At 33.4% G+C, this 12365-nt stretch overlaps 1 pseudogene; it reads left to right on the top strand.

Annotated features, from left to right (window-relative positions):
• Positions 1–11349, top strand: part of LOC132309119 (beta-glucosidase 11-like) — a 39087-nt pseudogene extending 27738 nt beyond the window's left edge.
• The last annotated feature ends 1016 nt before the right edge of the window (positions 11350–12365 follow it).

The following is a 12365-nucleotide window of genomic DNA, read 5'->3' as shown; positions in this document are numbered from 1 at the left end:
AAGCAAAAATGATGCCTTGTGGAATTTTGAACAAAAAGGGTGCCAATTCTGAATTTCTGGCAGCAGTAGAACCTGACTTTTGTCGCCATTTTCGACCTAGTAAACTCAAGAACTGGACTTCCATCATAACATGAAAGATTTATATTTCTGAATCAGCTTTCTAAATCTTTAAGCGGTTTGTCATTCAGAGTTCAGAGCAGAGAGTTATGATCTTCTTAACAGAGGTGCGCAGAACTGCCTGGCAGCACTGAAGTACTGCCTTTCTCCCCATTTTCGACCAACCAGACTTGAGAATTGGGTCTTCATCAAAACATGAAGTTTTTAAACCACTGAATCAGCTCTCCAAATCTTCAAACAGCTCATCATTCAGAGTTTAGGGTACAAAGTTATAGCAGTTTTACCAAAGTAGGCCAGTGCTAAGCAAGAAGAGCATGTTGCACATTACACTAATTTAGAGTGCTCGAGACCACTCTTCGAGTGCTCGAAAATCAGGCAGATTGCAATCGGAAATGGCTCAATTTCAGCCACTTGCACATTGGTTTCCTCAATGCCATCTTCCTTCTTTATGAAGTGGTTGGAGGTGTTCCTTGGGGGAGAGAGAGGGTTTTGTTGGAGGACAAAAGGCAACCAAAGGCCACACATTTCATATCCTTGAATTTTTGCAAGATAGAGGAGAGAGAAGAGAGAAAGAAAGGTGTGTTCTTAGAGCTAGAAGAGGGGAGCTCGAAAATGGAGGTCAAGGCTTTGCCTCTTCCTTCCTCTAGTGCATCAATGGGTAACTAAACCTCCATCTAGGGAGGTGATGAAGCTCTACCTTGTAAGCATGTCTAGTTTTTGATTTATTTTGGGGAATGAAATGTATATTTGGCTAGTTCCATGGTCTAGATCATGTTACAAATTGTAATGAAGATTTTCAATGTTTGAATGACTATGTTGATTTACATACTCTTGTCTTAGATTATTTAATCTCATAGTTGTATGGCTTATAGTTTCATAGTGACAATGGAACTAAGATTATGGAACGGTTTTAATGGCATGGTTTTGAGTAGCTTGTTAATCCATAGCTTAAGAATTTCTTTTGATGAGTTAATCTTGTGACTTGATATCATGTGCTTCCACCAATTGATTAATTGTTTGACAATCTCTAGCTTAGTGAGCATGTCTAGGGTTGCATCTTAGTTTAGGTAACTCAACCATGTGAAGCTTTGATAGGTTGTTCTTACTCTTTAATTAATTGAATTTCTTGAAGATATTATAGTAGTCATGTATTATTATATATCAAGGTCATTTCTACATTAATTCCCCAAATTAATCATATAATTAGCTTGTGTAGAGGTTTGGAGTGGACTCACTTCCCTAGACTTCCTTCTCTAAATCTTCTCTTTTAACCTCCTTCAATTTATTGTTTTATGCATTCTGAATTTGTAGTTTAGTGACAAATAAAACAAACCCTCTATAAACACCCCTTATCACTCTAAAATGACTCTAGATACTTAGGTTGCCATAGATTAGCGCAGTCCTAGTGGTTCGACTTACTCGACCAATAGCCCTATTTTACAATGATTTGTACTATTGCGAAGGTTGATGTATAGTTGATCAACCGATCACCTTCTCAATCTCTAATTCACATGTCTCAAATCTAATATGATTCCAATATCAAGTTGGGCTATGAGTGAGAATCCTTTGGGCTTATTATTTTTATTGGCTACAATGAATTAATAATTGGCTCGGTCCATGGACCCAATTCAATTAATTCATAAATTAATTTCTTCTCCACTAAAAGAAATTAATTGAACTCGAATTAAATAATAAATAACATCTAGGTCAATGATGCACTTTGACCCCTCTATGCATAATTAGTTATCGGATAAATAAAGTAATCAATCCGACTACTTAATTAATATATTTATTTTGGTACCATTGATTATATTTGGCTCGATCACAATAAAACATTTGTTTTGACAAAAAATAATAATTTAAATAAATAAATATATAATAAATCATTTTGTCTAAAAACATACGAAGGCCTTCGAATTTACTTTGTGATCAACCATAATCAATACAAAATAAATACAAGTAGTAATAATGCAAATATTGAAAATATAACCCTCTAACTACTAATTACATAACTACCCAAAGTGTCGGTCTAAGAATCCCGAAGAATTCACCGAACAAATCAAAGTAATTATTAATTAATAAAAGAGTCTATAATTTTCTCGTACTTAAGAGTCAAATGCCACGACGGTGATAGGGAGTAATTGCATACAATGGCTCTCGCAATATATCTCAACCTAACGCGGATCCAGTTCAAGTCTTAATTAATTATGAGTCCATCTATAATTACCGACTGTGAATAATTTATGATTACTATTTATATTCATGTATTGATCGCCATCACATACATAAATAAATATCTCTTGTAATCAAGTGGACACTATCAATTCTATAATGAATCGAAACATAATACATTGAATTCACCAATTGTATAAAGCATAAATATTTCAAAAATGACAGGAACATATGTCACTATAATCCAGATAGGAATTTACTATGCTAGGGCATATAAATCCCAACAGTTCCCACTTGCCCTCATAGCCAATTCAAATTGCATCTAACTCTAATGTTATCCAGATGGCGATCAAAATTATTGATCAATGACACCTTTGTTAATAGATCAACAAAGTTGTGTTCCAATGCAATGTTCTAGCCACGAGTACATTTTCTTGCTAGACAATATCATGTAGAACATGATATATCCTCTCAGTGTATCTTGTTCCTCTATGGACCCTTTGGTCATTGGTTTCCACTACTTCTGCACTATTGTCGCAATATAGCTCAATAGGCAGGGTAGTATGCTCTACAACCTCTAAATCAGTGAGATCGAACCAAAAGGCTTCCTTTGCCGCCTTTAAGGCTGCAATATACTCCCCCTACAGGTTTGAGTCAGTAGTTGAAATCTGCTTAACAATCTTCTAACTGATTTCCCTTCCATTGAGTGAATATACACTAAATCATGAACCTCATAGTATCTACTTCTGATTAAAAATCATAACTAGCATACCTGACTAGGACTATATCATCATATCCATAAATGAGTATGAGATCATTGGTTCTCCTAAGGTACTTAATGATATTTTTCACAACAGACCAGTTATCAAGTCTAGGATTGGACTGATATCTACTGACTATCCCTACTATGTAGCGGATGTCCTGTTTGGTATAGACTATGGCATTTATGAGACTCCCATATGCCAAAGCATATAGTTCCAGTCTCATTTGCTCAATCTCCTCTGCTAGTCTTAGAAAAGTACTTAATAGAGAGAGCAATCCATATCAATAAAGTAAGAACTCATTCTTTAAGTTTTACTTACCAAACTTGGTCAAAACTTTAACAATGTATGATTATTAAGATAAGCCTATTTTCCTTTTAACCTGATCTTGCAAAAGCTTGATCCTAGGAATATAGCTTACATCTTGAAGATCCTTCATTTAAAAGTAATTGAACAACTACCTCTTTACTGATGACAAAACTTTTCATATCATTTTAAATGAGTAGGATGTCATCAATATATATAGAATTAGAAAAATAATAACATTCCCTTGTACACTCACGATTTATTCACTAAGAAATCTTCTGGTATCCTTTTGTAGATTAACTTGCCTTCTATAGGTATCACCCTACTAGAAAGTTCTACAAGATCACAGATTTAATTAGAATACATAGATTCCAACTCTGATTTCATAGCAACTTGCCAAAACGATCTGAATCCAAATCGGTTCATGCTTCCGTGTAGCTTATTGTGTCCAACTCATGTTTAACAGAGATGTCCATAAAGGTCTCACCTAAAAACATGATTCTGTCAGATTGGATGATAATCCTCCCACTACAACAATGTACCGATCCAAGAATCTGTGTACTAGATGATGCTGACGCATCAATAGGAAATTCATCGATAATTCTTAGTCTCTATAATAAGTGTGTTCATCTTGTGGTACAACTGGTACTAATACCATATTCTCAAACATTATACTACTAGGTATATGATTCATAATATGATCCTCCTATAGATAAATAGTGAGTGTAAACAATTAACTTTTATCCTTGAGATCATAAAATAATCCATCATAGTGCCTTTAGAGTAACTATCAAATCTATCATGCATATGATCTACCTCCAACTTACTTGTCCATATCAAGCGCACATGTGCAAGACTACCCCATATGTGCTTATGATTCAAACTAAGATTTAGTCAAAGACACAGCTCAAACGATATCCTTGAGACAGACTAAGATGGAATGCAATTCATAATATGCATAGATATCGTCAAAGCTCAACTCTAAAATGAAAGAGATAATGTAGCATAATAGATCATAGATCTAACCATGTTAAGCGGAATTCTGTTATTCCTATTTGACACCTAAATCCATTTAGCATCAATTGCGGAAAACTGGTACACAACATCCTCATTGACCATATAGTCTTTGCACTATCCCAAGAAATACTCATATCCCTGATCAGATCGAAATGTTTTGATAAGTTTACCTAATATGTGCTCCACATCAGTCTTAACACTCTCGGTATTTACCAAAAGTTTAAGACTTGTATCGCAATAGGTAAATTTATCCAAAACATGAGTAATCTTGCTTGGATGTTTATAAGACCACATGTGTCAGTGTGTACCGACTCCAATTGTTCTTTATATCGATTTCATTTGGTTGATTTAAAGCCCTTAGGGTTATCTACCTTTCAAAACAAGATTTACAAGTGGGTTTATTCTCTTCTGCCTCACTAGGTTATAAACCTTCTATAACCAATCTTTGAATCTTATTTTGACTAATTATAACCCAAAAATAGACACTAAAAATACAATGAGTCAGGAATAACAAATCTTCTCTTAACATTCAATTCAGAAAATGCAACATTAGTTTCTACATTTTGCAAATATTAAAAGTTTGTGATTATAGTATATCAACCATCTTTCAATGCACCAGAAGCAATCACACATCTATTCAATTTTATAAAACCAGTTTTACAAACTAACAATACAGTTTTTATAAACCAAAAGTGAAACAAGAATTAGATTGCGTCTAACATTTATGCATAAAGATAGTTCTCTAATACTAATATCCTTATACTCTCTAATTTCAGATGTAATACTCCCACTGACTTAGCTACAACCTTTGCATCAGGTCAAAAAACAAATATATATACATATCATCGAGGCTTCTGGATTCCTGAAATCTTTGCAACAAATTGCAAAAATGTTTAGTGACTCCAGAATCTATCCATCAAGAATTAATAGATACAACCACATAACATGACTCAATGATTAAATATACATTTTCCTATGCCACATCATTGCTTAGACAGTTCTCTCCTTTAGTGTCTTAGTTAGCAGCAAAAGAAATAGTTTCCTTCGTCCTCAGCATACACTGCCTTATTCCCTTTAACCTTTTGGATACCCTTGTTTTGTGCTAGCCTAGTCCTATTATCATCCTTCTTCTTTCTTTTGCCCGTCTACTTGGGCCTAGAAGAAGATGGTATAGACTAGCTTAGATTGATAGGAATGCCGATACTATTGATTATCCCTACATCAGTTACCAAATCTATAAGAATATCAGCGAGTGTGAACTCAAAATGATTCCTTATATAGTTTACTCTGAAAAAGCTGAACCAGTTTGATAATAAGGCAATAATCATGTCAACTTGCAACTTACCACCCAAGTCAGCCCTATTGATCTCCAGCTAATTTTTAAATAATCATTTTCCAAAATTCGATCTCATACTGGAGTTCCTTAGGCTATCTTGATGGTATTCAAGTCTGACATAGTACTTTGGCATAATCTCTATCTAATCTCACCAAAACATATTATTGACATTTAACATGATGCTTAAAGAAAATAAAATAATGTAAATGTTAACTTTGGAGTGTATTCGAGATAAACTCTAAAATATTGCACCAAGTTATATCATTTGCCTTATTTCACTTATTAAAAGCATTAATATTCTCTTGGGCATCTTAAAGTTAAAGGATTTGGTTTAGGAGTAGTAAATACATTTTGTACCATCACGTTGTGAATAAAATATCGAAGTTCATTTTCCAGTCAATATTAATAAGGTCCAGTTACATTGAATATGTAAGCAAGCAGATAAAATGGATTAGACATAATCAATCTGAATATAAATGCATCCATACAATATACATGGTGAATTATTAATACTATCATGCAAATTTAAAATTAAATAAGTTTGTTAACCACATAATATAATAATCTCAATAGAATAAGAGATCATTATCATTATTGGTAAACAATCCCTTTTAATTAATACGGGTCCCTCAACTTCGTAGTATAATAAATCACACAATCAATACATCAATAACTTATCCTGATGGAGGAGTTCATTATTACTATTGTTGGGATTCATTTGCTATTAGGTGAGTGCTTCCATAACAATATGTGGGTCCCTTAACCATTGCATGAAAAATCGAATAACCAATACGCCAATAACTTATTCGGTTGGCGAAGTTCATTATTGCTATTGGCGGGTAAATCCCATCATTTCCAAATCTCTTAAGACAATGCCTTGTCTATCTATATGAAATGATTCCCGATTATGTTTAGCCTTTCTAAAATCACCTAGTGTAGACTACTCCGTTGGGGAGCTAACACTATTAATTTTAGATTGAGTGTATAATGTTATTAAAGCTCTAATGAAAAATAAAACATTAAATATCTTGTCATTTTAATCTAGACTCTTTAAATCATGCGTAGGGCCTTCTTTTTAAAGATCTAATTACAACAAACATTTAATATATTTTTTTTCATGAGACAACCATTCTTGTAATATTAAGACTCTTCAAATCATGCGTGGGGCCTTATTTTTTAAGATCTAATTACAATGGTTTTAATAACAAAGACCATGGGGTAATGTATAAAAATCCCCGCTCCCAATCAATTTTTTAATCATTAATAATTAGGGTTTTTAATTTATTCATCCACATGATATGATGCATGCAAAACGTCTTGATTTTAATCTAATTAAATTTAGAAGATATTTGGACTTTAAATGATTCACTAATATTTAATTTGAAGCACACTTTAAAAATAATTTACAAAAATAATTTTTCGTTTCCCAATGAGTGCCCTCAAATTAATTAGTAATCAAATCTAATTTATTTTCATAATTTAATTAATATAAATCAAGTCATTTAATTAAATATCATGGATCTAATGCATGGATAATAATTAATAAACAATTATCTATTCCATGCATCACATATATCAATAAATAACAGATAAAGCAAATAAAAACAGTCAATAGAATCAGCTTTTAACATTCAAATACTATTCTAGTTGTTCTGGCAACTACCAACGGCTTGTATACACCTGTAGGGAGCTTGAACGCATTAGGAGAAACAAATACAACGCTTGGGAAGTGACCGGAGGACCTTGCACGCGTTGGCACGCGCCTGGGGGGCGCAGCAGCGCGTGGCACGCGCCCCCATGCTCCCCCACGCTCTCGCACGCACTAGGAAGGCGCTGTAGCGCGTGTGGACGTGCCCCCATGCGCGTGCACGCACGTGTGGAGGCTGAAGCCTTGCCTGGCACGTGTTCTTCACGAGCCAGCAAGGTGCTAAAGATCCGGCATGCGTCCTTATTAGTGCGTTAGTTGCACACCATGAATCTGCCCACACCTGATCATTCATCAACCAAGTCATTATCCAACGGTTGATGATCCGGGTGTACTGCATGCTAGTGAACCGCACCGCACCGCACCTGATCGGCAGACCATACTCCGGCGCCGTTTTCGCCACCGGTGATCCTTCGGTCGCCCGAAAATCGCCAAAAAATCCAGAAAAAATTTAAAAATTCCCAGAAATTAAATTAGGCCTTCAAAAATTCCTGAAAAATTCTGGAAAAATTCCTGAAGCCTAATTTAACCCTCTTGGACCTTCTTGAAGCTTGGTAGCATCATTTGATTAATATTACGTGGCTTTAAAAATATTTACAATTTGAAATACAATGAAAAAAATTAAATTACATCATTGAACTTTCAAACGGCTAAATTAAAGCCTTAATTACATTCATCCAAAGATAAAATTACATTCAAATAACCTATAAGTTTCATCTATAGCCCAAACACACATCATCATCCACATCATCATGTATTAATATATTAAATAATACATCAATATATATATATATATATATATATATATATATATATATATATATATAATTTGGATCCATGATGATGATTTTGTTAAAAACATGATCTCCAGTAATGAATCAAACCATGCTCTGAAACCACTATTGGGAAACGTGCAAGTTTTAAAAACTTTTTGAGGGATTTTGATTCATAGATCTTGATTCATCATAAAGAGACAAGTTTTATGCAAAAATAAAATATGATGTGTCATTCAATTAATAGATTGAATACTTATATCAAAGGTCTGAGTAAACCTTTAAATCTTTCCTCTAAAGTGAATGTTCTCACTTATTGTAGATCCCTTAGCAAGATGCCTTCTCCTTAGATCTCCATCTTCTTGGTACTTGTTTTGCCATTGGGAATCACTCATAAGCCTCCATGAATGACCTTGGAAAACTAGACTTGTGGAAGCCTTCATTAGATGAGAACACTAACCCTAATTTTCTAGAGAAAGAAAATATATTCCTTTTTCCTTCTACTAAAAATCACACCTAAAATATACATAGACCATGTATATATATAGACAATATAAAGATAAGGAAAAGGAAACAATAAATCCTTCTCAATCTCTAATTTACATGTCTCAAATCTAATATGATTCCAATATCAAGTTGGGCTATGAGTGAGAATCCTTTGGGCTTATTATTTTTATTGGCTACAATGAATTAATAATTGGCCCGGTCCATGGACCCAATTCAATTAATTCATAAATTAATTTCTACTCCACTAAAAGAAATTAATTGAACTCGAATTAAATAATAAATAACCTCTAAGTCAATGTTGCACTTTGACCCCTCTATGCATAATTAGTTATTGGATAAATAAGCCATCAATCCGACTACTTAATTAATATATTTATTTTGGTACCATTGATTATATTTGGCTCGATCACAATAAAACATTTGTTTTGACAAAAAATAATAATTTAAATAAATAAATATATAATGAATCATTTTGTATAAAAACATACAAAGGCATTTGAATTTACTTTGTGATCAACCATAATCAGTACAAAATAAATACAAGTAGCAATGATGCAAATATTGAAAATATAACCCTCTAACTATTAATTATATAACTACCCAAAACGTCGGTCTAAGGATCTCGAAGAATTCGCCGAACAAATCAAAGTAATTATTAATTAATAAAAAAGTTTATAATTTTCTCATGCTTAAGAGTCAAATGCCATGATGGTGATATGGAGTAATTGCATACGATGGCTCTCGCAATATATCTCAACTTAACGCGGATCCAGTTCAAGTTTTAACTAATTATGAGTCCATCCATAATTACCGACTATGAACAATTTATGATTACTATTTATATTCATGTATTGATTGCCATCACATACATACATAATTATCTCTTGTAATCAAGTGGACACTATCAATTCTATAATGAATCGAAACATAATACATTGAATTCACCAATTGTATAAAGCATAAATATTTTAGAAACGTCAGGAACATATGTCACTATAATCCAGATACGAATTTGCTATGCCAGGGCATATAAATCCCAACAGTTGTGGCCACAAAGGAGTTTATTCAAAATTATTGAACTGCATAATAAATAAACCTACTATGAGAATCATGCATGAGGAAGAGTGTTTGGACCAATGTATCTGGTTATTGCCTGTAGCATCCAATGTATGTAGTTGATCTATTTTCTTTCTCTTTGTTGTGATAATCTTAGTGTTGAAACTCTTATGAATTGTTTGACAGGCCAACAAACACCATATAGTGTAGCATTAAACGATACATTAAGGATCAACTTTATACAAGTTTTCATTGGGGGTTTGCTTGATGCTGTAAGGTATGTCTACTTGACACCAAGTTGGATCTCATTCTGTTTTTCGCTTGAGGTTGTGGAAGCTCAACTTTTTGAGTGAAAATCCTTCAATAACAATATATAATATTCATTGTTACGGTTGGCATCATCGTAACAGAAGGCAGCCACTATCACAACTGACGGCTAAATTACAGCAGCTTTATTCCATGAAATAATAATGGAATTGATCCTACAAAAGTAGTTATCCACTTCCAAGTAAGCTTCAGATGCACTCTTATTGAAGTTTGCTTTGCTAGTCCATCCTCCTCTAAAAAACTTACATCCCATAAGAAAAGAAAGTATACTGTTAACCCTTTTAGGCAACTAGGGGAGTAAAAATAAATAAATAAATAAATAAAAGAAAAAGAAAAGGAAAAGACTGTTGTAACCCTCTCATCTTTCTTTTATATCCATGGGATGGAAAAAACAGGGATTTAATTTTGGAAAATAGGGACAAAAAGGATAATCATTTACTATGTTTCCTTAATAATGTCCTCCTTTTCCTTCCCTTTCCTTTCCCTCCTTTTCCTTTAATTTGTTGTCCTTCCAACTCCCTCTTCAAATGTAACGTTAGTTTCCTAAAGTGTTAAGCAAAGGTGAACCTAAAGGCTAATGCTTATGCCTTTTTAATCATCACCTTCTTCATAAGTGTCCTGTTGACTAGAATTTGATCAAAATGTCCTTAGGAGGTCCATAGTTTGTATGATCATTTTTTTTTTTTTTTTTTTTTTTTTTTTTGGAGAATTAGTTCATATGATCATTGCTTCTCAGAAAAACTAAGTAAAAGATTGGTGACTGTTCTAAAGCACTTGCGACAAGGTTTGAGAGAGACATGTTGACTGTGGCAAATGCTTTATGAATTTAATATGAGTCTTTTATTTATGTATTTTTATATTGCATTATTTCAACTCTAGAAAGAACTTGGTTTCTTTTTTCCTTTCCTTTCTTCTCATTTATCTTGTTTTTGTTTCCTTTTGTTCTTTAATGGTGGAAGGAATGGATGCAATGCAAGAGGGTATTTTGTGTGGTCCTTTTTTAGATTTACATGAGTTATTCGGTGGATTTGAATTTAGCTTTGGCCTGTACCATGTGGATTTGGAGGACAAGGATTTGAAATGATTCCCCAAGCTCTCTGCAAAATGGTACTCCAGTTTTTTAAAGGAAAGAAGCATCAAATCGGATAGAGCTATTTATGTTGAAAAGAACATGTCTGCTCTTTCTCAATCTCACTTTTCTCAATAGGTTCTATTTAGTTACATGACTTGCTTTTAAATTATGTGCAAAATTGTAACTACTCTGAACCAAAGTTGCCTAGACTCAGGTATGGACGTCGGACACGAGTATATATCCAAGCGCCATTTGTATTTTGTGTAATAATATGTTGGTTTTGCTTCCTATTTAGTTACATGACTTGCTTATATTATGTGCAATTTGTGATATCGCACATACTCTGAACAATTGGTTGTGAGATACTGCAATTTCCTGATTACAAAAAATAATGTACTTTCTTTGCTATTGGAGAATATTCTTTCTTGTGTTTGATCAGAACTACAAAACTACAAAACTTGATCGAATCACTAACTAGTTGGGTGTAACCCCAACATTTCACACCGTCTGGGCATCTCATTCCAAATGTAGATGACACTCATTTTTCGTTTTTCTTTCAACTTTTCTAAGCCCAATGTCTGACTCCATGAAATTGGAGCATTGGAATTACAATGGATAAAATTGATAAAAAATTTAGTTAAATTTTGTGTATCTTTGAACTAAACTTTTCTCTAATTTCACAATTTTATTTCCAGAACTCTAATTCCATTCAGCCGAATATAATCTAAAAATAAATAATATTATCTTTTTTTTGAAAATTATTATTTATTTTATATCAAGTGTATAACATTATCATTCCTTATTAGAATTAGGGTTAAGTGCAAAAAAACCCGTGATATATAGGGTTTGTGCAGAAATAGTCCCTACTTTTTGAAAATGTGCATTTCAGTCCATAAAATTCAAAAAATGTTCATATAAGCCCCTCTGACCACTTTTTGGTCAAAATTGACATAAAATAAATTCAAAAACCCTATTTTACCCTTTTCTTTTCTTATTATACACTTCTCTCCTACGCTCCACCACCACTACCATCCTCACCACCACCACCACTATGTTTATCCTGGCCATTAAATTTAACCCCAAAGCTAAAGTTCAGCGCTGATCTGTTGAGTTAACTCAGTGTGTCATCAAACAAAGCCACATCACAAACCTAACTGTTGGTGCTTGTTGGCAACGGTGAAGGACGGCAAGTTCGGGACACTGTTAATATGTCATC

Source organism: Cornus florida, unplaced genomic scaffold (genome assembly GCF_030987335.1).
Source record: "Cornus florida cultivar Cherokee Brave unplaced genomic scaffold, ASM3098733v1 CherokeeBrave_3.0.0_Hap2_Chr05, whole genome shotgun sequence".
NCBI lineage: Eukaryota > Viridiplantae > Streptophyta > Magnoliopsida > Cornales > Cornaceae > Cornus > Cornus florida.
Note: the sequence above shows the minus strand (reverse complement) of the source record. Positions and strands in the feature narration are given on the sequence as shown.